At 48.3% G+C, this 26,962-nt stretch overlaps 1 pseudogene; it reads left to right on the forward strand.

Annotated features, from left to right (window-relative positions):
• Window positions 1-24,219: 24,219 nt before the first annotated feature.
• LOC123041915 (chalcone synthase 2-like) lies at window positions 24,220-26,730 on the forward strand (annotated as a pseudogene).
• The last annotated feature ends 232 nt before the right edge of the window (window positions 26,731-26,962 follow it).

Consider the following 26,962-nt stretch of genomic DNA (forward strand, 5'->3'; position numbering starts at 1 on the left):
TGTGAGATGAAGCGGCCCGGACCGACATTACGCGTACGCTTACGCGAGACTGGTTTCACCGTTGCGAGCACTCGTGCTTAAAGGTGGCTGGCGGGTGTCTGTCTCTCTCACTTTAGCTGAATCGAGTGTGGCTACGCCCGGTCCTTGCGAAGGTTAAAACAGCACCAACTTGACGAACTATCGTTGTGGTTTTTATGCGTAGGTAAGAACGGTTCTTACTAAAGCCCGTAGCAGCCACGTAAAATTTGCAACAACAAAGTAGAGGACGTCTAACTTGTTTTTGCAGGGCATGTTGTGATGTGATATGGTCAAGACGTGATGCTATATTATATTGTATGAGATGATCATGTTTTGTAACCGAAGTTATCGGCAACTGGCAGGAGCCATATGGTTGTCGCTTTATTGTATGAAATGCAAACGCCCTGTAATTGCTTTACTTTATCTCTAAGCGGTAGCGATAGTCGTAGAAGCAATAGATGGCGTAACGACAACGATGCTACGATGGAGATCAAGGTGTCGCGCCGGTGACGATGGTGATCACGACGGTGCTTCGAAGATGGAGATCACAAGCACAAGATGATGATGGCCATATCATATCACTTATATTGATTGCATGTGATGTTTATCCTTTATGCATCTTATCTTGCTTTGATTGACGGTAGCATTTTAAGATGATCTCTCACTAATAATCAAGAAGTGTTCTCCCTGAGTATGCACCGTTGCGAAAGTTCTTCGTGCTGAGACACCACGTGATGATCGGGTGTGATAGGCTCTACGTTCAAATACAACGGGTGCAAAACAGTTGCACACGCGGAATACTCAGGTCATACTTGACGAGCCTAGCATATACAGATATGGCCTCGGAACACGGAGACCGAAAGGTCGAGCGTGAATCATATAGTAGATATGATCAACATAGTGATGTTCACCATTGAAACTACTCCATCTCACGTGATGATCGGACATGGTTTAGTTGATTTGGATCACGTGATCACTTAGATGACTAGAGAGATGTCTGTCTAAGTGGGAGTTCTTAAGTAATATGATTAATTGAACTTAAATTTATCATGAAACTTAGTACCTGATAGTATTTTGCTTGTCTATGTTTGTTTGTAGATAGATGGCTCGTGCTGTTGTTCCGTTAAATTTTAATGCGTTCCTTGAGAAAGCAAAGTTGAAAGATGATGGTAGCAATTACACGGACTGGGTCCGTAACCTGAGGATTATCCTCATTGCTGCACAGAAAAGTTACGTCCTGGAAGCACCGCTGGGTGCCAGGCCTGCTGCTGATGCAACTGACGACGTTAAGAACGTCTGGCAGAGCAAAGCTGATGACTACTCGATAGTTCAGTGTGCCATGCTTTACGACTTAGAACCGGGTCTTCAACGACGTTTTGAACGTCATGGAGCATATGAGATGTTCCAGGAGTTGAAGTTAATATTTCAAGCAAATGCCCGGATTGAGAGATATGAAGTCTCCAATAAGTTATATAGCTGCAAGATGGAAGAGAATAGTTCTGTCAGTGAACATATACTCAAAATGTCTGGGTATAATAATCACTTGATTCAACTGGGAGTTAATCTTCCTGATGATAGTGTCATTGACAGAATTCTTCAATCACTACCACCAAGCTACAAGAGCTTCGTGATGAACTCTAATATGCAAGGGATGAACAAGACTATTCCCAAGCTCTTCGCGATGCTAAAAGCCGCGGAGGTAGAAATCAAAAAGGAGCATCAAGTGTTGATGGTTAACAAGACCACCAGTTTCAAGAAAAAGGGCAAAGGGAAGAAGAAGGGGAACTTCAAAAAGAACAGCAAGCAAGTTGCTACTCAAGAGAAGAAACCCAAATCTGGACCTAAGCCTGAAACTGAGTGCTTCTACTGCAAGCAAACTGGACACTGGAAGCGGAACTGCCCCAAGTATTTGGCGGATAAGAAGGATGGCAAAGTGAACAAAGGTATATATGATATACATGTTATTGATGTGTACCTTACTAATGCTCGCAGTAGCACCTGGGTATTTGATACTGGTTCTGTTGCTAATATTTGCAACTCGAAACAGGGACTACGGATTAAGCGAAGATTGGCTAAGGACGAGGTGACGATGCGCGTGGGAAATGGTTCCAAAGTCGATGTGATCGTGGTCGGCACGCTACCTCTACATCTACCATCGGGATTAGTTTTAGACCTAAATAATTGTTATTTGGTGCCAGCGTTAAGCATGAACATTATATCTGGATCTTGTTTGATGCGAGACGGTTATTCATTTAAATCAGAGAATAATGGTTGTTCTATTTATATGAGTAATATCTTTTATGGTCATGCACCCTTGAAGAGTGGTCTATTTTTATTGAATCTCGATAGTAGTGATACACATATTCATAGTGTTGAAACCAAAAGATGCAGAGTTAATAATGATAGTGCAACTTATTTGTGGCACTGCCGTTTAGGTCATATCGGTGTAAAGCGCATGAAGAAACTCCATACTGATGGGATTTTGGAATCACTTGATTATGAATCACTTGGTACTTGCGAACCGTGCCTCATGGGCAAGATGACTAAAACACCGTTCTCCGGAACTATGGAGCGAGCAACTGATTTGTTGGAAATCATACATACTGATGTTTGTGGTCCAATGAATGTTGAGGCTCGCGGCGGATATCGTTATTTTCTCACCTTCACAGATGATTTGAGCAGATATGGGTATATCTACTTGATGAAACACAAGTCTGAAACATTTGAAAAGTTCAAAGAATTTCAGAGTGAAGTAGAAAATCATCGTAACAGGAAAATAAAATTTCTACGATCTGATCGTGGAGGAGAATATTTGAGTTACGAGTTTGGTCTACACTTGAAACAACACGGAATAGTTTCGCAACTCACGCCACCCGGAACACCACAACGAAATGGTGTGTCCGAACGTCGTAATCGTACTTTACTAGATATGGTGCGATCTATGATGTCTCTTACTGATTTACCGCTATCGTTTTGGGGTTATGCTTTAGAGACGGCCGCATTCACGTTAAATAGGGCACCATCAAAATCCGTTAAGACGACGCCTTATGAACTGTGGTTTGGCAAGAAACCAAAGTTGTCGTTTCTTAAAGTTTGGGGCTGCGATGCTTATGTGAAGAAACTTCAACCAGATAAGCTCGAACCCAAATCGGAGAAATGTGTCTTCATAGGATACCCAAAAGAGACTATTGGGTACACCTTCTATCACAGATCTGAGGGCAAGATTTTCGTTGCTAAAATCGGATCCTTTCTAGAGAAGGAGTTTCTCTCGAAAGAAGTGAGTGGGAGGAAAGTAGAACTTGATGAGATAACTGTATCTACTCCCTTATTGGAAAGTAGTTCATCACAAGAACCGGTTCCTGTGACAACTACACCAATTAGTGAGGAAGCTAATGATATTGATCATGAAACTTCAGATCAAGTTTCTACTGAACCTCGTAGGTCTACCAGAATAAGATCCGCACCAGAGTGGTACGGTAATCCAATTCTGGAAGTCATGTTGCTTGACCATGATGAACCTACGAACTATGAGGAAGCGATGATGAGCCCAGATTCCGCAAAATGGCTAGAGGCCATGAAATCTGAGATGGGATCCATGTATGAAAACAAAGTATGGACTTTGGTTGACTTGCCCGATGATCGGCAAGCCATTGAGAATAAATGGATTTTTAAGAAGAAGACTGACGCTGATGGTAATATAACTGTCTATAAAGCTCGACTTGTTGCGAAAGGTTTTCGACAAGTTCAAGGGGTTGACTACGATGAGACTTTCTCACCCGTAGCGATGCTTAAGTCTGTCCGAATCATGTTAGCTATTGCTGCATTTCATAATTATGAAATTTGGCAAATGGATGTCAAAACTGCATTCTTGAATGGATTTCTGGAAGAAGAGTTGTATATGATGCAGCCAGAAGGTTTTGTAGATCCAAAAAGGTGCTAACAAAGTGTGCAAGCTCCAGCGTTCCATTTATGGACTGGTGCAAGCATCTCGGAGTTGGAATAAACGCTTTGATAGTGTGATCAAAGCATATGGTTTTATACAGACTTTTGGAGAAGCCTGTATTTACAAGAAAGTGAGTGGGAGCTCTGTAGCATTTCTGATATTATATGTAGATGACATATTATTAATTGGAAATGATATAGAATTTCTGGATAGCATAAAGGGATACTTGAATAAAAGTTTTTCAATGAAAGACCTCGGTGAAGCTGCTTACATATTGGGCATCAAGATCTATAGAGATAGATCAAGACGCTTAATAGGACTTTCACAAAGCACATACCTTGATAAAATTTTGAAAAAGTTCAAAATGGATCAGGCAAAGAAAGGGTTCTTGCCCGTACTACAAGGTGTGAAGTTGAGTCAAACTCAATGCCCGACCACAGCAGAAGATAGAGAGAAAATGAAAGATGTTCCCTATGCTTCAGCCATAGGCTCTATCATGTATGCAATGCTGTGTACCAGACCTGACGTATGCTTAGCAATAAGCTTGGCAGGAAGGTACCAAAGTAATCCAGGAGTGGATCACTGGACAGCGGTCAAGAACATCCTGAAATACCTGAAAAGGACTAAGGATATGTTTCTCGTATATGGAGGTGACAAAGAGCTAGTCGTAAATGGTTACGTCGATGCAAGCTTTGACACTGATCCGGACGATTCTAAATCGCAAACCGGATACGTGTTTTTATTAAACGGTGGAGCTGTAAGTTGGTGCAGTTCTAAACAAAGCGTCGTGGCGGGATCTACATGTGAAGCGGAGTACATAGCTGCTTCGGAAGCAGCAAATGAAGGAGTCTGGATGAAGGAGTTCATTTCCGATCTAGGTGTCATACCTAGTGCATCGGGACCAATGAAAATCTTCTGTGACAATACTGGTGCAATTGCCTTGGCAAAGGAATCCAGATTTCACAAGAGGACCAAGCACATCAAGAGACGCTTCAATTCCATTCGGGACCAAGTCCAAGTGGGAGACATAGAGATTTGCAAGATACATACGGATCTGAATGTTGCAGACCCGTTGACTAAGCCACTCTCACGAGCAAAACATGATCAGCACCAAGACTCCATGGGTGTTAGAATCATTACTATGTAATCTAGATTATTGACTCTAGTGCAAGTGGGAGACTGAAGGAAATATGCCCTAGAGGCAATAATAAAGTTATTATTTATTTCCTCATATCATGATAAATGTTTATTATTCATGCTAGAATTGTATTAACCGGAAACATGATACATGTGTGAATACATAGACAAACATATAGTCACTAGTATGCCTCTACTAGACTAGCTCGTTAATCAAAGATGGTTATGTTTCCTAACCATAGACATGTGTTGTCATTTGATTAATGGGATCACATCATTAGGAGAATGATGTGATTGACATGACCCATTCCGTTAGCCTAGCACTTGATCGTTTAGTATATTGCTATTGCTTTCTTCATGACTTATACATGTTCCTGTAACTATGAGAATTATGCAACTCCCGTTTACCGGAGGAACACTTTGGGTACTACCAAACGTCACAACGTAACTGGGTGATTATAAAGGAGTACTACAGGTGTCTCCGAAGGTACATGTTGAGTTGGCGTATTTCGAGATTAGGTTTTGTCACTCCGATTGTCGGAGAGGTATCTCTGGGCCCTCTCGGTAATGCACATCACTATAAGCCTTGCAAGCAATGTGACCAAATGAGTTGGTTACGGGATGATGCATTACGGAACGAGTAAAGAGACTTGCCGGTAACGAGATTGAACTAGGTATTGGATACCGACGATCAAATCTCGGGCAAGTAACATACCGATGACAAAGGGAACAACGTATGTTGTTATGCGGTTTGACCGATAAAGATCTTCGTAGAATATGTAGGAACCAATATGAGCATCCAGGTTCCGCTATTGGTTATTGACCGAGAATAGTTCTAGGTCATGTCTACATAGTTCTCGAACCCGTAGGGTCCGCACGCTTAACGTTACGATGACAGTTTTATTATGAGTTTATAAGTTTTGATGTACCGAAGTTTGTTCGGAGTCCCGGATGTGATCACGGACGTAACGAGGAGTCTCGAAATGGTCGAGACATAAAGATTGATATATTGGAAGCCTATATTTGGACATCGGAATCGTTCCGGGTGAAATCGGCATTTTACCGGAGCACCGGGAGGTTACCGGAACCCCCCCCCCGGGGGGGTTATTGGGCCTACATGGGCCTCGAGGGAGAAGAGGGAAGGAGGCAGGAGGGGGCCGCGCGCCCCTCCCCTTCCTAGTCCGAATAGGACAAGGGAAGGGGGGCGGCGCCCCCCCTTTCCTTCCCCTCTTCCTCCTCTTTCCCCCCTTCTCCTATTCCAACTAGGAAAGAAGGGAGTCCTACTCCCGGTGGGAGTAGGACTCCCCCCTTGGCGCGCCCTCCTTGGCCGGCCGCCTCCTCCCCCTGGCTCCTTTATATACGGGGGCGGGGGGGCACCCCATAGACACACAAGTTGATCTACGGATCGTTCCTTAGTCGTGTGCGGTGCCCCCTCCACCATATTCCACCTCGATCATATCGTCGCGAAGCTTAGGCGAAGCCCTGCGCCGGTAGAACATCATCATCGTCACCACGCCGTCGTGCTGACCGAACTCATCCCTGAAGCTTTGCTGGATCGGAGCCCGGGGATCGTCATCGAGCTGAACGTGTGCTGAACTCGGAGGTGCCGTACGTTCGGTGCTTGGATCGGTCAGATCGTGAAGACGTACGACTACATCAACCGCGTTGTGCTAACGCATCCGCTTACGGTCTACGAGGGTATGTGGACAACACTCTCCCCTCTCGTTGCTATGCCATCACCATGATCTTGCGTGTGCGTAGGAAATTTTTTGAAATTACTATGTTCCCCAACAACTAGTGCATGTCAGTCGGTGGAACCTGTCTCACGTAAGCGTACGTGTAAGGTCGGTCTGGGCCGCTTCATCCCACAATACCGCTGAAGCAAGAAAAGACTAGTAGCGGCAAGCAAGTTGACAAGATCTACGCCCACCACAAAATTGTGTTCTACTCGTGCAATAGAGAACTACGCATAGACCTAGCTCATGATGCCACTGTTGGGGAATGTTGCAGAAAATTAAAAAATTTCCTACGGTTTCACCAAGATCCATCTATGAGTTCATCTAAGCAACGAGTCATGGGAGAGAGATTGCATCTACATACCACTTTGTAGATCGCGCGCGGAAGCGTTCAAAAGAACGGGGTTGAAGTAGTCGTTCTCGTCGTGATCCGATCACCGGAGATCCTAGCGCCGAACGGACGGCACCTCCGCGTTCAACACACGTACGGTCGGCGTGACGTCTCCTCCGTCTTGATCCAGCAAGGGGGAAGGAGAGATTGATGATGATCCAGCAGCACGACGGCGTGGTGGTGGATGTAGCAAAACTCCGGCAGGGCTTCGCCAAGCTGCTGCGGGAGGAGGGCGAGGTGTAGCAGGGGGGAGGCGCCAAGACACAAGGGTGCGGCTGCCCTCCCTCCCCCCCTCCTTTATATAGGCCCCCAGGTGGGGGGGCGCCGGCCCTAGGAGATCAATCTCCCAAGGGGGGCGGCAGCCAAGGGGGTGGAGTGCCCCCCAAGGCAAGTGGTGCGCCCCCCCCCCCCACCTAAGGTTTCCAACCCTAGGCGCAGGGGGGCCCAAGGAGGGGCGCACCAGCCCACTAGGGGCTGGTTCCCCGCCCACTTCAGCCCACGGGGCCCTCCGGGATAGGTGGCCCCACCCGGTGGACCCCCGAGACCCTTCCGGTGGTCCCGGTACAATACCGGGTGACCCCGAAACTTTCCCGATGGCCGAAACAACACTTCCTATATAGTTTTCTTTACCTCCGGACCATTCCGGAACTCCTCGTGACGTCCGGGATCTCATCCGGGACTCCGAACAACATTCGGTTTGCTGCATACTCATATTCATACAACCCTAGCGTCACCGAACCTTAAGTGTGTAGACCCTACGGGTTCGGGAGACATGCAGACATGACCGAGACGGCTCTCCGGTCAATAACCAACAGCGGGATCTGGATACCCATGTTGGTTCCCACATACTCCTCGATGATCTCATCGGATGAACCACGATGTCGAGGGTTCAAGCAACCCCGTATACTATTCCCTTTGTCAGACGGTATGTTACTTGCCCGAGACTCGATCGTCGGTATCCCAATACCTCGTTCAGTCTCGTTACCGGCAAGTCACTTTACTCGTACCGTAATGCATGATCCCGTGACCAGACACTTGGTCACTTTGAGCTCATAATGATGATGCACTACCGAGTGGACCCAGTGATACCTCTCCGTCATCCGGAGTGACAAATCCCAGTCTCGATCCGTGTCAACCCAACAGACACTTTCAGAGATACCTGTAGTGCACCTTCATAGTCACCCAGTTACGTTGTGACGTTTGGTACACCCAAAGCACTCCTACGGTATCCGGGAGTTACACGATCTCATGGTATAAGGAAAAGATACTTGACATTGTAAAAGCTCTAGCAAAACGAACTACACGAGCTTGTGCTATACATAGGATTGGGTCTTGTCCATCACGTCATTCTCCTAATGACGTGATCCCGTTGTCAATGACATCTAATGTCCATAGTCAGGAAACCATGACTATCTGTTGACCAACGAGCTAGTCAACTAGAGGCTTACTAGGGACGTACTGTGGTCTATGTATTCACACGTGTATTATGATTTCCGGATAATACAATTATAGCATGAATAAAAGACAATTATCATGAACAAGGAAATATAATAATAATCCTTTTATTATTGCCTCTAGGGCATATTTCCAACAGAAGTTTCATCGCGTTTTACGATACGGAGCCGCTGCCAAGCCCCAATCTCTCTCGGGAGGGCTGATCTGGAGTCCGTTCGGGGCTCCGGAGAGGGGGATTCGTCGCCATCGTCATCATCAACCATCCTCCATCACCAATTTCATGATGCTCACTGTCGTGCATGAGTAATTCCATTGTAGGCTTGCTGGACGGTGATGGGTTGGATGAGATTTTCCATGTAATCAAGTTAGTTTTGTTAGGCTTTGATCCCTAGTATCCACTATGTTCTGAGATTGATGTTGCTATGACTTTGCTATGCTTAATGCTTGTCACTAGGGCCCGAGTGCCATGATTTCAGATCTGAACCTATTATGTTTTCATGAATATATGTGTGTTCTTGATCCTATCTTGCAAGTCTATAGTCACCTATTATGTGTTATGATCCGACAACCCTGAAGTGACAATAATCGGGATACTTCTCGGTGATGACCGTAGTTTGAGGAGTTCATGTATTCACTATGTATTAATGCTTTGGTCCGGTTCTCTATTAGAAGGAGGCCTTAATATCCCTTAGTTTCCGCTAGGACCCCACTGCCACGGGAGGGTAGGACAAAAGATGTCATGCAAGTTCTTTTCCATAAGCACGTATGACTATATTCGGAATACATGCCTACATTATATTGATGAACTGGAGCTAGTTTTGTGTCACCCTATGTTATAGCTATTACATGAGGAATCGCATCCAACATAATTATCCATCGTTGATCCAATGCCTATGAGCTTTTAATATATTGTGCTTCGCTTATTTATTTTACCGTTGCTACTGTTACAATCACTACAAAACTATTATCTTTACTTTTGCCACTGTTACCTTTACTATCATACTACTTTGCTACTAAATACTTTGCTGCAGATACTAAGTTATCCAGGTGTGGTTGAATTGACAACTCAACTGCTAATACTTAAGAATATTCTTTGGCTCCCCTTGTGTCGAATCAATAAATTTGGGTTGAATACTTTACCCTCGAAAGCTGTTGCGATCCCCTACACTTGTGGGTTTTCAACGGCCTCCACAAATCTGGAGGAGGAGGCACCCAAGAGGGGGAAACGCTCCCTCGCAGATAACTCCGCGTGGGACGTCGACAGCAGTCCGGAGCGCCCCCCCCCCCCCCCGGACCAAGCCCCGGGTCGCCTCGCAAGTACCAAAAAACTTGTGCACGTCCATGTCTCCTCTTCATGGTACTAATATGTTGAATTATGCTATTATAGTCCGGCCCACGACAGCCTCCTGCGATCATCATCAGGAGGTTTGCTAGATTCAAAGGCGATGGCCAGCGAGTCTCCGTCGGCCGCTCACTCTCCTCCGGCCAAGGGTGACGATGAGGTGGTGTCCCAAAGGACCTTCCCAAGCCAGGGAGAGGTTCAGGAGGCCATTAGGGTGGTGCCAGAGGATGATTCCTCGGCCGCCGGACACACAGGGGAGGAAGCTCCCATGGGGACTGGCGATGAGGGCTATATACAACTTGGCCCCCAGCCGAATACCCTTCCGAAGACCCATACGGTTCCGGAGTCAGGCGAGCAGCCTTCCCTGAAAGGAGGAGGGATGCCTGCTCCACCAGTGACCTCTGTCCAACCAAAGGCACCGGATAATCTGCTGGAAGCGTTACGAGGCGCTTCCATTGTGGATGAACACCGTATCCTTATGGGTACGGTGATTGAGAAGGTTCTGTCCGCCAGAAGCGGACTGACCAAAGCCTGCACTAGCCTTCTAACAGGCTTTGAGGTAAGTAATGTAATTGTAGAAAAAATATCATAGTGCAGACAGTAACCCCTGATTCTCTGTTCGGTGTTTGGAGAGAAAAAGCCGAACAGAGGATCAAAATAATTTTTGCAGGAGTCTAACATAAGATGTCTATGTGAATAAGCAGGCGTCGCTGCTGGCTACTGCCGCTTGAATTGTGCAGGTCTCCGGACTGAAGCGGAACCTGAAGCGGGCCGAGGAAGAGCTCGGTCTCATGAAGAAGCAGCTGGAGGTTAGCCAAAGTATGCAGTAACCTGCTTATATATTTAGGAAGGATGAATGGTTCGTGCTGACTAAAGTGTCATGAATTTTATTAGGGGCCACGACCAAGGTGGCAGTCCTCAAGAAGGCGTTAGCCGAGGCCGAGGACAAAGCGGCCAGGGAAAGCGCCACGCGCGAGAAGCAGGAGGCCTGGGTCAGCGAGGTCCAGCAAGAGCTCCAGGACGACGTCAAGAAGTACGAGTCCTTGGAGCGTGATTCTACGACTCAAGAGTCCAAACTTGCCAAGGCCCGCCAGAGCACACAAGATGCCCGAGCCGAAGCCAAGAGCACCCTCCAGGAAATCCAGGCGGCCAAGAAGATCACGGCGGGTAAGGCTTTCATTATGCGAAGCAAATCTGCAAAGGAAACGTTCCTTTTACTTACCCGAATTTGGAGCTCTCCAGGGGCGTTTACGGATCTGTCGCGCAGCATATTAGATGCTGCAGAGTTCTATCGAGCTGAAGAAGGGAGCTCTATGGAGAAGTTGTTCTGTTCTCAATACCTTAGACCAGAACATCTGGTGCCCTTTAGCGACAAGCTGAAACAGCTGGTCGAGCTGCACAAGGCAGCCAAACTAGCCATGAAGGACCTAATAGTCTGGCTATGGCCTGCCGAGCCCGTGCCCGGCAGCTACTTAGGACTCGTGAAGCGGACTATGAGTGCCTGCCCGCGACGTGAAGTCATAAAGTGGTCAGTCTGCATTGAAGGTGCGCGTATGGCCTTTGTCCGCGCCAAGATGCACTGGGCGAAGATGGATGCCAAGAAGCTGATGACCGAGGGGCCGCCTGAGGGAAAGGAGCACCGCCGACCCGAGCTATATTTTGATAGTGTCCTGGAGGGATCCTGCCTTGTGGTGGAGCAATGTGCGAAGGATGTGATCTTTGAATGAATACATTCATATTTGTCTCGCCCTGTAATATGAAACAAAGACAATTTGTGTAATATAATGCTTTGTGTTAAATTGTTACCTCCTGTGCGGCCATTTATTAAATCTGAGGGTTGGCCAGTCGTCGGCTTTAGCCCCCACGTAGGTAGTACGGGGTGTTCGGGGTGGAATCTAAACACTCTTGATCCAATTGTTTGGTCCTTGAAGGAGGTGTTTAGCGCAATGAACAAGGCAATCGAACTATAATGCTTTATCACACTCACTTAGCCGTAGGAGTTTGACAATAGAAATGTAGGCGCAGCCCCTAGCATCCAAACTAGGGTGTTGTAAACACCTGATCGGGTAAGTACCGACTCTTCGCACAATGCAGGAAAAACCTCCATCGATTTGAAACCTCCGAACAGCTGCCCGGCTCTCACCGCATCATGGCAGTCGGTTTTCGGCTTTCTCTACTGAGGTGCTCATTCGGATGAACCGGGACACAATCGCAGTAGTTCTCCCTTTACTATCCTAGCCGATATAGTGGAACATAAGGTAGCAAGAACAGGAGCCGGGCAACCCAACTATTGACCAAAGACATGATTCGGAGCCAATGCATATAATGCTAAATTCGGGGTGTCGAACTATACTGTAAAAGTGTTCGGACTTTGTTGCCGTAGTGCGGGGCGCTATGAAGCCCCTAGCAAATATGAAACGTAGCAAAGTGTACGGGTGCTATGTGATAAGATTATCAACAAAAAATAAAGGAAAACAGGAAGAGAGCAAAGGTAACAAGCCGGGGCCTTCAAGTTTTGGGCCGCAAACTGTTTCCATTATAATTTGATAAATACGTCAAGGCGTATTGATACAAATAAAGTGATAAGCAACATGCTATTTAACATGCCATGACCAAGAGCGAGCTGCGTGCGGGTATGTAAAACAGGTATAGCGATCATTAGCAAAGACCACCTGGGGATTCCCTGGTACGTCAAAGCTCCTTGCCTCCTTGGTGTACCCGTCCCGTGATTGGTCCGATGATCAGGTTATCAGAAAAAGCCTCGAGAAGAGAAAAACCTGAAATGAAAAAGAAAAAGTGAAGTTGTGCGGATCCAGGGCGGTTGAGCCGCATTATGGATCATGGTCTAGCTTTGCCTCCGTCCGTGCTTATCGTATTTTGAGTGCATAGTTATGTACGCGGGGCAGAAATGCCGCCGCTTGATTGGGACTAGGACGGAGGCCGGATTGCTATTCAAGCTCTAGACGAGCTGGGCCGTCCTGCCGCAAAGTAATTCGGACTCGCTTGACGGTGTCCGGGGGCTTTACTGCCGAATTGAGGTTCTACCTAAAAAGGCTACTTTGTACTTCTGCTGCAAGGGCTGCGGTGTGTTCCTCGGTACGAAGGGAGCAATCCGTATTTCCGTTGACCACTATTACACCGCGTGGTCCCGGCATCTTGAGCTTGAGGTAGGCATAGTGCGGCACCGCGTTGAATTTAGCAAATGCGATTCATCCAAGCAGTGCATGATAACCACTACGGAAAGGGACGATATCGAAGATTAACTCTTCACTTCGGAAATTATCCGGGGATCCGAAGACCACTTCCAGTGTGATTGATCCCGTGCAACAGGCCTCTACACCTGGTATGACACCTTTAAAGGTGGTTTTTGTGGGCTTGATCCTTGAGGGATCGATACCCATTTTGTGCATTGTATCCTGATAGAGCAGGTTCAGGTTGCTGCCACCATCCATGAGGACTCGTGTGAGATGGAATCCATCAATAATTGGGTCGAGGACCAGTGCGGCTGAACCGCCATGACGGGTACTGGTCGGGTGATCCCTATGATCGAAGGTGATCGGACAGGAGGACCATGGGTTGAACTTTGGGGCGACTGGCTCCATCGCGTAGACGTCCCTGAGTGCACGCTTGTGCTCCTTCTTGGGGATATGGGTGGCGTATATCATGTTCACCATTTCAACTTGGGGGGGGGGGATTTCTTCTGTCCCCCTGTGTTTGGCTGCAGGGGCTCCTCGTCATCGTCCTTGCTCTGCGATCCCTTTTCCTTGTTCTCAGCATTTAACTTGCTGGCTTGTTTAAAAACCCAGCAATCTCTGTTGGTGTGGTTGCCTAGTTTGTCTGGGGTGCCATGGATTTGGCACGGACGGTCGAGTATGCGGTTCAAGCTGGATGGTCCCTGATTGTTTCTTTTATATGGCTTCTTCCGCTGCCCGGACTTGGAGTCGCTAAATCTGGCATTGACAACAATGTCATCGGTATTGTTGCCATTGCTTCGGCGTTTGTGTCTACTGCGTTGGAGCTTGCCGATGTTGTTTTTGGCCTCGGAGGGGCTTGCACCGCTGGCCTTATTTTTACTACAGGCTAGCCAGCGATCCTCATCCGCACAAAAGCGGGTCATGAGTGCCGTGAGGGCTGCCATAGATTTCGGCTTTTCCTGGCCGAGGTGGAGGGTGAGCCATTCGTCACGGATGCTATGTTTAATGGCCGCTAGGGCTTCGGCATCCGGACAGTCGACTATCTGGTTCTTTTTAGTTAGGAACCTCGTCCAGAATTTCTTGGCTGACTCCCCGGGTTGTTGAACTATGTGACTTAAGTCATCGGCATCTGGTGGCCGGACATATGTGCCTTGAAAGTTGTCAAGGAAGGCTTCTTCCAAGTCCTCCCAGCTACCAATGGAATTTTCAGGCAGACTGTTTAACCAGTGTTGAGCTGGCCCTTTGAGTTTTAGTGGGAGGTATTTGATGGCTTGGAGGTCATCTCCGCGGGCATATGGATGTGGAGGATAAAATCCTCGATCCATACAGCGGGATCAGTTGTTCCATCATATGATTCGATGTTTTCGGGTTTAAACCCTTCTGGGAATTCATGATCCATTACTCCATCAGTGAAGCAAAGAGGGTGTGCGGTGCCTCTATATCGGGCCGCATCGCGACGTAGCTCCGATGGAGTCCGTCTGCGGTTTTCGGCCCGGGCGTGACTAGGTTTGTCACATCTAAATAGATAGCCGTCATCGCGTGTCGAGGCACGTCCTCGCGATCCGTAGAACGATCTTGTATGTCCTGCATTATTATCCGATTTTTGTCGCAGGTCGTAGGTATGTCCCTGAGCTGTTTTATCTCTACCCTTACGGTGAGATGGAGCAGGCTGGTGTTCGGCTTGAGTTGTCTCTTTGTCCCAACCCCGTGGTGGTCGGTCAGCCGCACTGCACGATGATGGTATGGGCTCCAACGCCTCATCGTCAAACTGAGGTAGCAATTTAAGCTGTGGGTAACTTTTGGCTGGGCGCTTAAGGCCATATTCTTTGGCTGCCAGGACATTAGTCCATTTATCGTTGAGCAGATCTTGATCAGCTTGAAGCTGTTGCTGCTTCTTTTTCAGGCTCCTTGTAGTGGCTATTAGCTGGCACTTAAAGCTCTCCTGTTCGAGGGGCTCCTCAGGCACGATAAAGTATTCGTTGCCGAGGCTCACATCCTCCTCGAAGAGCGGATGATAACTACCGTCCCCCGAGTCTTCATTTATGGCCTGTTCGTCAGGGCTAACTTGCCCATCCTCCTGATTGTCATGTTTGGCAGTTTGTTCGCCGTGGTCTTCTACGTCTTCGGCACCGTCCGGAGTGTTGTCATCCCCTGTGCCGGTGTTGCTGTCCTTGCTGCGGCGTGGTTTAGAGCGGCTCCGCTGACGCCGGCGCTTTGGTTGTGTCTTAGGGGGGTCACCCTCCACTGGTTTTTCCTTGTCATCACCGCCATTATCTTTTGGCGTATCCACCATGTATACGTCATAGGAGGAAGTGGTCGTCCATCGTCCAGTGAACGGCGTGGCTTGGGTCTCCTCTTCTCCGGCATCGTCGTCCATACAGTCGATGTCTTCGGAGTCATAATTGAGTGTTTCGGTTAAGTCATCGATAGTGGCTATGAAGTGGGTGGTGGGTGGGAAGCAAAATTCTCCATCGTTATCCTCCAGTTCGAACCGGACATAATTCGGATGTGAGTCCCCCGCCAAGGACAGATTCTTTAATGAGTTTAGTACATCGCCGAAAGGCAAGTTTCGGAAGATGTCTGCGGCGCTGAATTCGAAGATTGATAACCGATCAAGCTCGGCGTCCGCGGACGCACATGGTTTGGAACTCATAACCGGAAACGAGTCCGGAGTTTCGGTGACACAGATATCACATGAGGCTAAGTCTATGTGCGGCTCCAACGCTGCGGAATCTATGGCCTCCATGGCGGGGTTGAGCTTCCCGTCCTCGGATGGCACGATTTGCTCCGGATCTAAGGCCAGAGTAGTTACAGGACCTATCTCCTGGATGTGGTCCGATGACAGATTTAAGTCATGTTCGTCGAGCTGACCGGGAGCGGCTGCCGCGGTCTCGAATCGGTCGAAGATCAAGTCTCTGCGGATGTCCGTGACGTAATTCAAGCTCCCGAATCTGACCTGATGGCCAGGGGTGTAGCTTTCGATCTGCTCCAGATGGCCAAGCGAGTTGGCCCGTAGTGCGAAGCCGCCGAATACAAAGATCTGTCCGGGGAGGAAGACTTTTCCTTGGACAGTGCCGTTGTAGATGATTGAAGGGGCCATCAAACCTCTTGACGACGGCATAGTGGAACTCTCAATGAAAGCACCAATGTCGGTGTCAAAACCGGCGGATCTCGGGTAGAGGGTCCCGAACTATGCGTCTAGAATCGATGGTAACAGAAGACGGGGGACACAATGTTTACCCAGGTTCGGGCCCTCTCTATGGAGGTAATACCCTACTTCCAGCTTGATTGATATTGATGCATATGAGTATTACAAGAGTTAATCTACCACGAGATCGTAATGGCTAAATCCCAGAAGTCTAGCTTGTATGACTATGGTAATGAGTATTCGGTCCTATAGACCTAACCCTCTGGTTTATATAGACACCGGAGGGATCTAGGGTTACACAAAGTCGGTTACAGAGAAAGGAATCTTCATGTTTGATCGCCAAGCTTGCCTTCCACGCAAAGGAGAGTCCCATACGGACACGTTGAGAGTCTTCGGTCTTCATATCTTCACAGCCCATCAGTCCGGCCCATGGCTAACAGGCCGGACGCCCGAGGACCCCTTAGTCCAGGACTCCCTCACCCCTCCCCCATATATAAAGGAGTGGAGGAGGGGAGGGCCGGCCCTCATAGGGCGCTCCCAAGGGGGGAGTCCTACTCCCAGTAGGAGTAGGTCCCCCCCTTCCCTTGTTGGAGTTGGAGAAGAAGGAAGAGGAGAGAGAGGGAAGGAAAGAGGGGCGACCCCCCACCCAATTCGGATTGGGCTTGGGGGCCGCCCACCACCTGGTCGCCTCCTCCTCTCTCCCACTAAGGCCCAATAAGACCCATTGACTCCATGGGGGGTTCCGGTAACCCCCCGGTACTCCGGTAAATGCCCGAACTCATCCGGAACCCTTCCGGTGTCTAAACATAGTCTTCCAATATATCGATCTTTATATCTCAACCATTTCGAGACTCCTCGTCATGTCCGTAATCACATCCGGGACTCCGAACTACCTTCGGTACATCAAAACACATAAACTCATAATACCGATCGTCATCGAATGTTAAGCGTGCGGATTCTACGGGTTCGAGAACTATGTAGACATGACCGAGACTCACTTTCGGTCAATAACCAATAGCGGAACCTGGATGCTCATATTGGTTCCTACATATTCTACGAAGATCTTTTATCAGTCAAACCGCATAACAACATACGTTGTTCCCTTTGTCATCGGTATGTTACTTGCCCGAGATTCGATCATCGGTATCATCATACCTAGTTCAATCTCATTACCGGCAAGTCTCTTTACTTGTTCTGTAACGCATCATCCCGTAACTAACTCATTAGTCACATTGCTTGCAAGGCTTATAGTGATGTGCATTACCGAGAGGGCCCAGAGATACCTCTCCGACAATCGGAGTGACAAATCCTAATCTCGATCTATGCCAACTCAACGAACACCATCGGAGACACCTTTAGAGCATCTTTATAATCACCCAGTTACATTGTGACGTTTGATAGCACACTAAGTGTTCCTCCAGTATTCGGGAGTTGCATAATCTCATAGTCATAGGAACATGTATAAGTCATGAAGAAAGCAATAGCAATAAACTAAATGATATAGTGCTAAGCTAATGAATGGGTCAAGTCAATCACATCATTCTCTAATGATGTGATCCCGTTCATCAAATGACAACTCATGTCTATGGCTAGGAAACTTAACCATCTTTGATTAACAAGCTAGTCAAGTAGAGGCATACTAGTGACACTCTGTTTGTCTATGTATTCACACATGTACTAAGTTTCCGGTTAATAGAATTCTAGCATGAATAATAAACATTTATTATGATATAAGGAAATATAAATAAGAACTTTATTATTGCCTCCAGGGCATATTTCCTTCACGTGTTCCTTGTATAGGTGACGAAGCATCCCACAAACAGCACACCAGTCAGGGAGTCTTTCATACTTTACTTTGTAAATCTGTCTCTTTCCTTCTCTGATCATGGATACTGCATTCTTGAGGGGTTTGTGCACATTGATTCGTACCCAAATACGGTAAAAACTCCCTATGAAATCATGGGACTGTGTTTCAGCGAATAGAACTTCACCAACCTTTGCCGCTAGGGGCTGGATTAGTTGTGCATATAGATCCGGCACGTCATGGATTTGGATCCAAATATCGATGGTCTCAAGTTTGATCGTCGAGGGTTTTGTTATTCCGTCATAAGGAGCTAGGAGTACCGCATCTCCGCGGAAGTTCCATGGCCCTCCTTCCATGACGCGTTCCCAGTCTCCCAAACACGTAAACTGGACAGAGTACAGATTATCCTCCAAAGGTTTGAACTTTGCTTCTTGAGCAACATCCCAGGCTGACCTCATGTCCCTGAAGAACCATGTTTGACTGTAGGGTTTGCTTGTATTGACCTTGATCAACGCTACCCACCTTGGCGATTCCAGCGGAGCTTCCTTCTCATCAAAGATGACATTGTCCAGTTCCTCCTCCCGAAGCCCTAGTTCCATCATCATCTTCTCCACCTCGCTGATTCCAGAGGAGCCCGAGGCTCCATCAGCAGCCATCTAGAACACTAACTCGAGGCAAAAGTAGATCGGATTTTCTGGGGTGGAACCCTAGACCCCGTTGCGTCTCTTTCCAGGCCAAGAGCGGGCAGCGACACAGATCGCCCCTTGGTCACTCCGAGCAGGGAAGCGGGACGGGTAATCAGCGGTAGGGAAGGGAGGAACTCGACGACGATGACCAGATCGCCCCGGGAGAAAACACGCTAAACCCTAACTAGTGGGACTCTTGTTCCCATCCTCTTGTTTACCATGGTGGTTGCTTCCCCTTCCCTCTCTGTAACAAATGTAAAAAAAAAGCGGCCCGAAAAAACAAGACAGAACAAACAAAAAACCCACCTGAATGCCTGTGCAGACCACAAAAAACAAAAACACTCGGCCCCTCCCCCCGGCACGCAATGGCGGCCCGGCGAAAAAGAAGAAGAAAGGAAACGGGCTGGTCCGCGCGCCTTAGACTGGCCGAAACAAGGACAAAACACCCCCAACGCAAATCTATAAGCAAACAAAGATCGAAGGGCTGACTCGTCAGTCGACTGAGATTTAGCAGCTTCATAATTTTCTTGTCCCATACCCTTAGCCTATTGTGGGTTTTACTTGGCGGATACGCATGTAATGGGTACCCATTGCCATCCCATTAATCCCCTTCACCCGCTTAGCTTACCGCTTCCACCACCATCCCTCTAAGCCCCGTCGATCTGCAACAACGCCGATGACCCCTCCCCCCCACCCCCTCACCAGCGCCCGTCAATCCGCTTCCTCGTTTCCTCCCGGGATTCCATAGCTCGCTGTCCCTCGCAGCAGCGTTCTACCCTCGGTGAGTTTCTTTCTCGGCCTCGTGGTGGTCGACTACGCTCCTCACGCCTCCCCCACCTTCGGCCTCAGGCAAAGCAAAAAATGATTGAAGCACCAAAAGATTCAGGCACCTGACAATTACTAAATGTGTGAGAATTAACGTAATTCAGATGTATGGACCCTCTCGAGAGTACAAGTCTTGGAGACAAGAAGCAGTCGCTAAAAATAAGGTAGAAGATAGGAACAAGCAGCGTAATTCAGTGTGTTGTATTGACTCCTAGGAGTACAAGTCTTGGAGAAAGGAAACATCCGCTAAAACTAAGATAGACAGACCTATACTAGTAAACCCCGCCGGCTGGTCCTCGTGGGTGATTGTTCATTGTTTTTTGCAAAGAGACATTTTTTTTCCCACCAGCATAAGGGGGTCAGTAAGCCACCACTTGATTTCCTTTCTTAAAAACGTGTATCCTTTACCCACTCTAGATTGGAATAAATGAAACTCAACTGATACCTTGGAGGCACTGCACCTCCGTTGATCTGACGAACCATTCGAGGAAACCGGGAGGAGGAGATGGAGACACGCTTCGTCAACTCTTCTTTCGATGTCATGGCTGCGCGTCTAGTGGTAGGACCCATTCCCATGATCTTTTGCTCAGCATCAAGTTCCTGGATCATGCGGTAGAAATTTTTGTTTTTCGCTCGCGTAGCATACTGCGTGCCCCAACATTAGTATATGTCTGCTAAAGATAAAAGGCATTTGTTTTGGACACGAGAAGCATCGGCTAAAAATAATGTAGAAGGTAGATTATAAATTCTATATTACTAAATATATTATAATACTCGCTCCGTTTCATAATGTATTGTATATAGATCTTTTGAAAAAGTCAAAACACACAAACTTTGATCGAAGAAAAAAAATTACATCTAGAATGCCAAACATATATATTTAGATTCATTATGTATATTTGGTATAGTAGATATAAATAATTTTATCTATAAATTTGATCAAAGTTTGCAAAGTTTGAGTTTTTAAAAAATCTATACACATTATATTATAAAACAGAGAGAGAAAGAGAGAGAGAGAGAAGTACGTGTACACATATTTAGATGCAAATGGCCACCCCTCCGGCTGGTCTTCGTGGGTGATTGTTTATTCATTTCTACTACAACGAAAAAGACTTTCTTTTCCCACTAGCATAAGGGCCAGCAATCCATCACCTGCTTTCCTTTCTTAATAGCAAGTATACATTGCCCACTCTAGATCCGGGAATAATTTAAGCTCAAATACAAGGAGTCCTAGCCGCTCCAACTTATACAAGTATCTCCAATCTTTTTTTTGGAACGAAGACGCTAGAGGCGTCCGGCTTTAAATTAATAAAGCCCATAGGCCAAAAGTACATGAGATACCACCAAAGCGGAAAGCGGAGATAAGGAAATAGTTCTGACGAGCCCCGCACGGCTCACTGCGAAACACAAGGTTCGTCACAGCACATATTACAAACTACCATTAAAGTTCATCTTGCGTCGACCAAACTAGCATGCCCCAAAAGTCACTCAAAAAGCCTCGTCAGCTTGCTGGCGCCTGTCTTGCCTTCGCCTGAATCTCCTTGATGCTCGCCATAGCTGTTGTCATGCGCTCAGCATCGCGCTCCTTCCCCAGGGGTGTCCACATCTGCAGAAATAAGTGGCATTTGAAGATGACATCCGCGGGGTGTCGAAGAAATTTTTTCTCGATCGTAAACTTGTTACGGGTCGTCCAAATAGACCAAAGCAGCGCCCCTACACAACGCCAAGCTATCCTACTTGAGGTCCCTTTAGTGGACTTGAGGAGGGAGACAAGTTGGTGTCCCGATGCTGGATTCCAGTCCGAGTGGAAGGCCTCCCGCACCGCACTCCAAGCGAACCTAGCCAAATGGCACCTAAAGAACACATGGTTCGCATCTTCAACAAGACCGCATAGCCCGCAAGTGCCGTCGGCCGGGCCGTTGCGCTTGGCCACGTTGTCCGACGTAGGCAACCGGTTCCGGAGCATTTGCCACATGAAGATTTTGATCTTCAGAGGCAGGCTTGCCTTCCAAAGCCCCTTAGCTATATCAAGCACTGGCCCTTCAGTGAGCTTGTTATATAGGGACTTGACCGAAAATTTCTTCGAATCGGTCAAGCTCCATTCTACCGTGTCACTCGTCGTGCCTAGGCGGTTGACACCGATCAGCTGGTTCAACTCGTTCCAAGACTCGCGCTCCGCGATCGAAAGGGGCCGCATGAAGTGGATCGCCGGAGGGACAGTCCGGATTGCCTCCCCTACTAGGATGTTAGTGTCAGTGGCTAACCTATACAAGGTGGGATGACTTTGCCACAGAGGAGAAGCACCGAGCCAATGATCAAGCCAAAACCGGGTTGATTGGCCATTGCTAGTCGAATATTTGGCCCCTAAGTCAAAGGCCGGACGCACCTCTTGGAGCCCTCTCCAGAACGCGGAACCATTGGCCGGGGCAGTTAATGGGTTCCCGTTTGGGAAATACTTTGCTTTTAACAGGCTTGCCCAAAGCCCCGACTCACCTTGGGCCAGCCTCCACCACCATTTGGCAAGGAGGGCCACGTTCATCAGTTTGGAGTTGAGAATCCCCAAACCACCATATTTTTTTGGCCTGCAGACTGCTGCCCATTTAACTAGGTGATACTTCCTCTTGATTCCGGTTCCTTCCCAAAAGAACTGAGCTCTTGGAGTGTCTAACTTCGCGCGGACACCGTTAGCTAGTAAGAACATCCCCATTGTGAAGAGGAGAAGGGAAGAGAGACTTGAGTTCGTCAGGATGAGCCTAGCGGCAGAAGACATGAATCTCCCACGCCACGGACTTACCCTGTTGGCCACTTTCCCGTAAAGGGGCTCCCACTCTACTATCGAAAGTTTGCGGTGCGAGATAGGTAGCCCAAGGTACTTAATTGGAAAGCTCCCCAGCTTACAATTAAGCAAGTTAGCAACACGAGTGTTGTGCTGCCCATCAATCCCCAAGGTGATGGCCTCGCTCTTATGTAAGTTAATCTTGAGTCCGGAGAGGAGCTCATAAGCTAGTAGCAATAGCTTAATCGAGGCAATGCTATGTTCGTCCGGATTGAAGAGCAGCAACGTGTCGTCAGCGTATTGGAGGTGCGTCACCCCACCTGGGATGAGGTGCGGAACTAGCCCCTTAATGTGTCCGGCCTCCCTGGCTTTGGACAACATGGCAGCCAAGGCGTCCGCCACAAAGTTAAAAACTAGGGGGAAAATGGGGTCGCCTTGTCGCAGTCCTTTCCGATTGGGGAAGAATTTACCCATGTCGCCATTGACAATGACCGAGGTGTTGCCACTCGAGATCAGGTGCGTGATCCGGTGGACAAACCCTGCCTCAAAACCCTTTTTGAGGAGGACCTCCCGAATAAACTCCCAGTTTACTCGGTCGTACGCTTTCTCAAAATCTAGTTTGAGAATGACACCCTGTCCATGCGTACGCTTCACCTCATGGATAATCTCTGTGAGTGCAATTGGCCCTTCCAGGATGTTCCTGCTTTTCAGGAAAGCGGTCTGGCTTTTGCTAATGACACGTTGAGCAACCGGCGCTAACCTGGATGCGTAGGCTTTCGCACAGATCTTGAAAGGGACGTTAATGAGCGTGATCGGCCGAAACTGCTTAATAGAATCTGCCCCTTTAACCTTGGGGATCAAGCAGATAGCACCGTAGTTGAGCCGTGCCAGGTCCACCGTTCCTAGGGCAAACCCGTTGAGAATCGCTAGGAACAAGTCCTTAAGCGACGGCCAGAACCGTTTGAAGAACTCCACCGGCCAGCCATCCGGCCCAGGAGCCGTGTCGTTCTTCATCCCTGCTAACGCACGGTCGAGTTCTTGGGGCGAGAAGGACACCATCAAGGCGTCGTTTTCCTGTTGCGAGACCCGCTCGTGCCAACCCCACAAGTCCTCCCTGAGACTGAAGTTCTTTGTTTCGGCCGTACCCAACAGCTCCACAAAGAAGTCGAAAATGTGTGCAACTATCTCGTTTTGGGAGACCAAAGTCCCGCCCTCGGACTGCAGCCTAAGGATCGTGCTTTTGCGCTTCCGTCCGTTAGCGTACGCGTGAAAATATCCCGTGTTGGCGTCGCCTTTCACGACCCACTTGACGCCACCCCTGCGGCGCCAATACTCCTCCTCCTCTCTTAGAATAGCCAAGACTTGGTTCTCTAAGTTGTATCTAAGCTCCCACTCGTCCCCAGAGAAGGGTCTTACGTCCGCCTGGGCGTCAAGGAGAGCAATTTCACCCACTATGCGCTCCCTGGCCCGTTTAGACTCGCTGCCATGATTGGCTCCCCATCCCCTGAGGAAAGCCCGCAGGGCCGCGGCCGCCGAGGACCAAAACTCGACTGGTCCTCTTTGTCGACCAACCTGATTACCTATCAGGGACCATCGATTCGTGACAAGTTGGCCGAACCCTTCGTGTTCGAACCACGCTGTCTCGAAGAAGTACCTCCAATCTAGTACTACACACCACGATAATACAAGCACATCCCGAGATACACGTAGCTCAGGCCACTGCCGTAAGCTAGGTAACGCACAGACAGACCGACGGATCTGTCTATGGCCGCCGCGACGATGACGGTGGAGGAGGTGAGGGAGGCGCAGCGCGCGATTGGACCGGCGACGGTGCTGGCCATCGGCACGGCGACGCCACCCAACTGCGTGTACCAGGCAGACTATCCGGACTACTACTTCAGGGTCACAAAGAGCGAACACCTAGTCGACCTCAAGGCCAAGTTCAAGAGGATGTGTAAGTATCGACAACAACAGCAACCTCTCTGCTCCCTGCATCATATGCATTTTTTTAGGCAACCCTGGATCATATACATGCATCGTCCACCATATATACGAACTGATACATGCCTTTACAGCTCGATTAAAAAAATTGAGCTCCAGGATTAACAACGGTAGGCCCATATATCAGCACTTGGGCTGAGCTGGTTTTGTGATACCATTGATCATATGAGACTTTAGCATGATGACTTTTAATTGGATTGTCTACTAAAACAAGTATGCTCGTCTCCGGTGAGGGAAAGGGCGATGACGGCGGTGCGTCTTCAGCTCGGCGCTTGTAGTCGTTGTTATGTGGTCTATGGACCTAGTTGTAATTTTTTTTACTTCTAGTGTTCTTTGTACTGCTATTATTGATTGTGAATAGAAGATCGAAAGTTTCTCCTAAAAAATGCAGCCTATACACTTATGCGGAAACTTATATACACATACAGCATATGAAATACGAGACTTGCAAGCTGAATAACTAACATATCATGAAATATGTGTGACAACATCGTAAACTTTATTATAATTGTTGTTGTACAAATACTTTTGTAACCTTGTCAGAACAGAAAAGTTTAAAAAGAACCATGGACTTTTTGTTTGGAACAGAAATCCCCTAACTTATGTTTCGACATTCACTGTTGAGTGGACGTCACCTGGCCCGTCCCCTTTCGTGTGAACAGTAGAGGGGTGAATCTCGGGCTTATTCGTCTTCCTCCCATGCTCGTCAGTGAACCGTGGGTTTCCTCTCCCTCCGCCAGCCGCTCCAACCGCGGGGGCGTGGGAACAACGGATCTAAAGTCGTGTTCCTGGTGAATTTTCTAGGCATGCATAAAGTAGATCTGGGGTGTTTTCCACACAAAATAAATCACATTCATAAGTTTTTGGAAAAAACGAAAAACATTACTAAATATGAACTATAAGATCTACTTTATGCATGCCAAGAAAAACTTTACAAAAAGGACGAGCATTTGCCTTTGTTATGAATTGTAGACATTATTCTGTTTGCATATGCAGGTGACAAGTCACATATCCGGAAGAGATACATGCACCTGACGGAGGAGATGCGCGAGGAGAACCCCAACATGTGCACGTTCATGGCGCCGTCGTTGAGCGCACGTCGGGCCATCGCTGTCCCCCTGGTCCCAAAGCTCGGCAAGGAGGCCGCGGAGAAGGCGATCAGGGAATGGGGGTAGCCTCTGTCCAACATCACCCACCTCATCTTCTGCAGCACCTCCGGAGTGGACTTGCCAGGCGCCGACTTCCACCTGACAAAGATGCTCGGCCTGCGCCCGTCAGTGAAGCGTTTCATGATGTACCAGCAGGGCTGCTTCGCCGGCGGTATGGTGCTCCGTCTGGCCAAGGACCTGGCCGAGAACAACCGGGGAGCACGCGTGCTGGTGGTCTGCTCGGAGAACACGGTCATGACTTTCCATGGCCCTGACGAGTCCCACCTCGACTCGCTGGTAGGCCAGGTGCTCTTCGGCGATGGCGCGGCGGCCGTGATCGTCGGGGCGGACCTCGACGAGTCCACGGAGCGGCCGCTGTTCCAGCTTGTATCGGCGAGCCAGACCATCCTGCCGGAATCGGAGGGAGCCATTGGCGGGCAGCTACTGGAGGCGGGCCTCACCTTCCACCTCCGCAAGAATGTTCCCATACTCATCTCCAAGAACATCGAGCGTGCGCTGGAGGACGCCTTCAAGCCACTGGGCATCCACGACTGGAACTCCATCTTCTGGGTGACGCACCCCGGCGGGCCGGCCATCCTCAGCATGATCGAGGCCAAAGTCAAGCTTAACAAGGAGCGGATGCGCGCCACCCGGCACGTCCTGTCCGAGTACGGCAACATGTCTAGCGCGTGTCTGTTCTTCGTCCTGGACGAGATGCGCAGACGCTCCTCCGAGGACGGACACACCACCACCGGCGAGGGCATGGACTGGGGTGTCCTGTTCGGCTTTGGCCCCGGCCTCACCGTCGAGACCATCGTCCTCCACAGTGTCCCCATCGCCTCCCCGTGAGGCCAGTAAGGCCTCTACGTTTTCACCTTACCCGTCGATCAACATAATAAGAGGGCATCTGTTCTCAGTCCTCTCTGTTGCTCAGTTGCTCACGGTTATGGCTGTGATTTAGTTTCTGAGACGTACTCAGTTTCAAAACTGTTGGCTGCTGGCCCCTGATGTGGCCTTTGTTTTCAGTTTCTGCTTTTTTTATTTCAAAAAAACTGAACTATGTATCATGTTTCATTTGCGTAATGGAGCACGGGACCGTTTCTGTGGTCTCATGTGATTCAATAATTTTATTCCTATAAAAGAACACTATTATGGCAATTTAGAACACTACAATCAAAATTGCTCACATATGAATGTCATTATGGCTAGATTTATTGATCAAGGATAGTTACATTGACCATAAGGATTTGCATGATAAGATCAGGGAGTTCAGCGACCTAATTATAGAAGAGGGAAATAAAATAATCTTTTACTAGCTCATTGTCGAGGTACGACGATCTATGGGACCAGCAAGGCCC

Source organism: Triticum aestivum, chromosome 2B, assembly GCF_018294505.1.
Source record: "Triticum aestivum cultivar Chinese Spring chromosome 2B, IWGSC CS RefSeq v2.1, whole genome shotgun sequence".
In the NCBI taxonomy this organism is placed as follows: Eukaryota; Viridiplantae; Streptophyta; class Magnoliopsida; order Poales; family Poaceae; genus Triticum; species Triticum aestivum.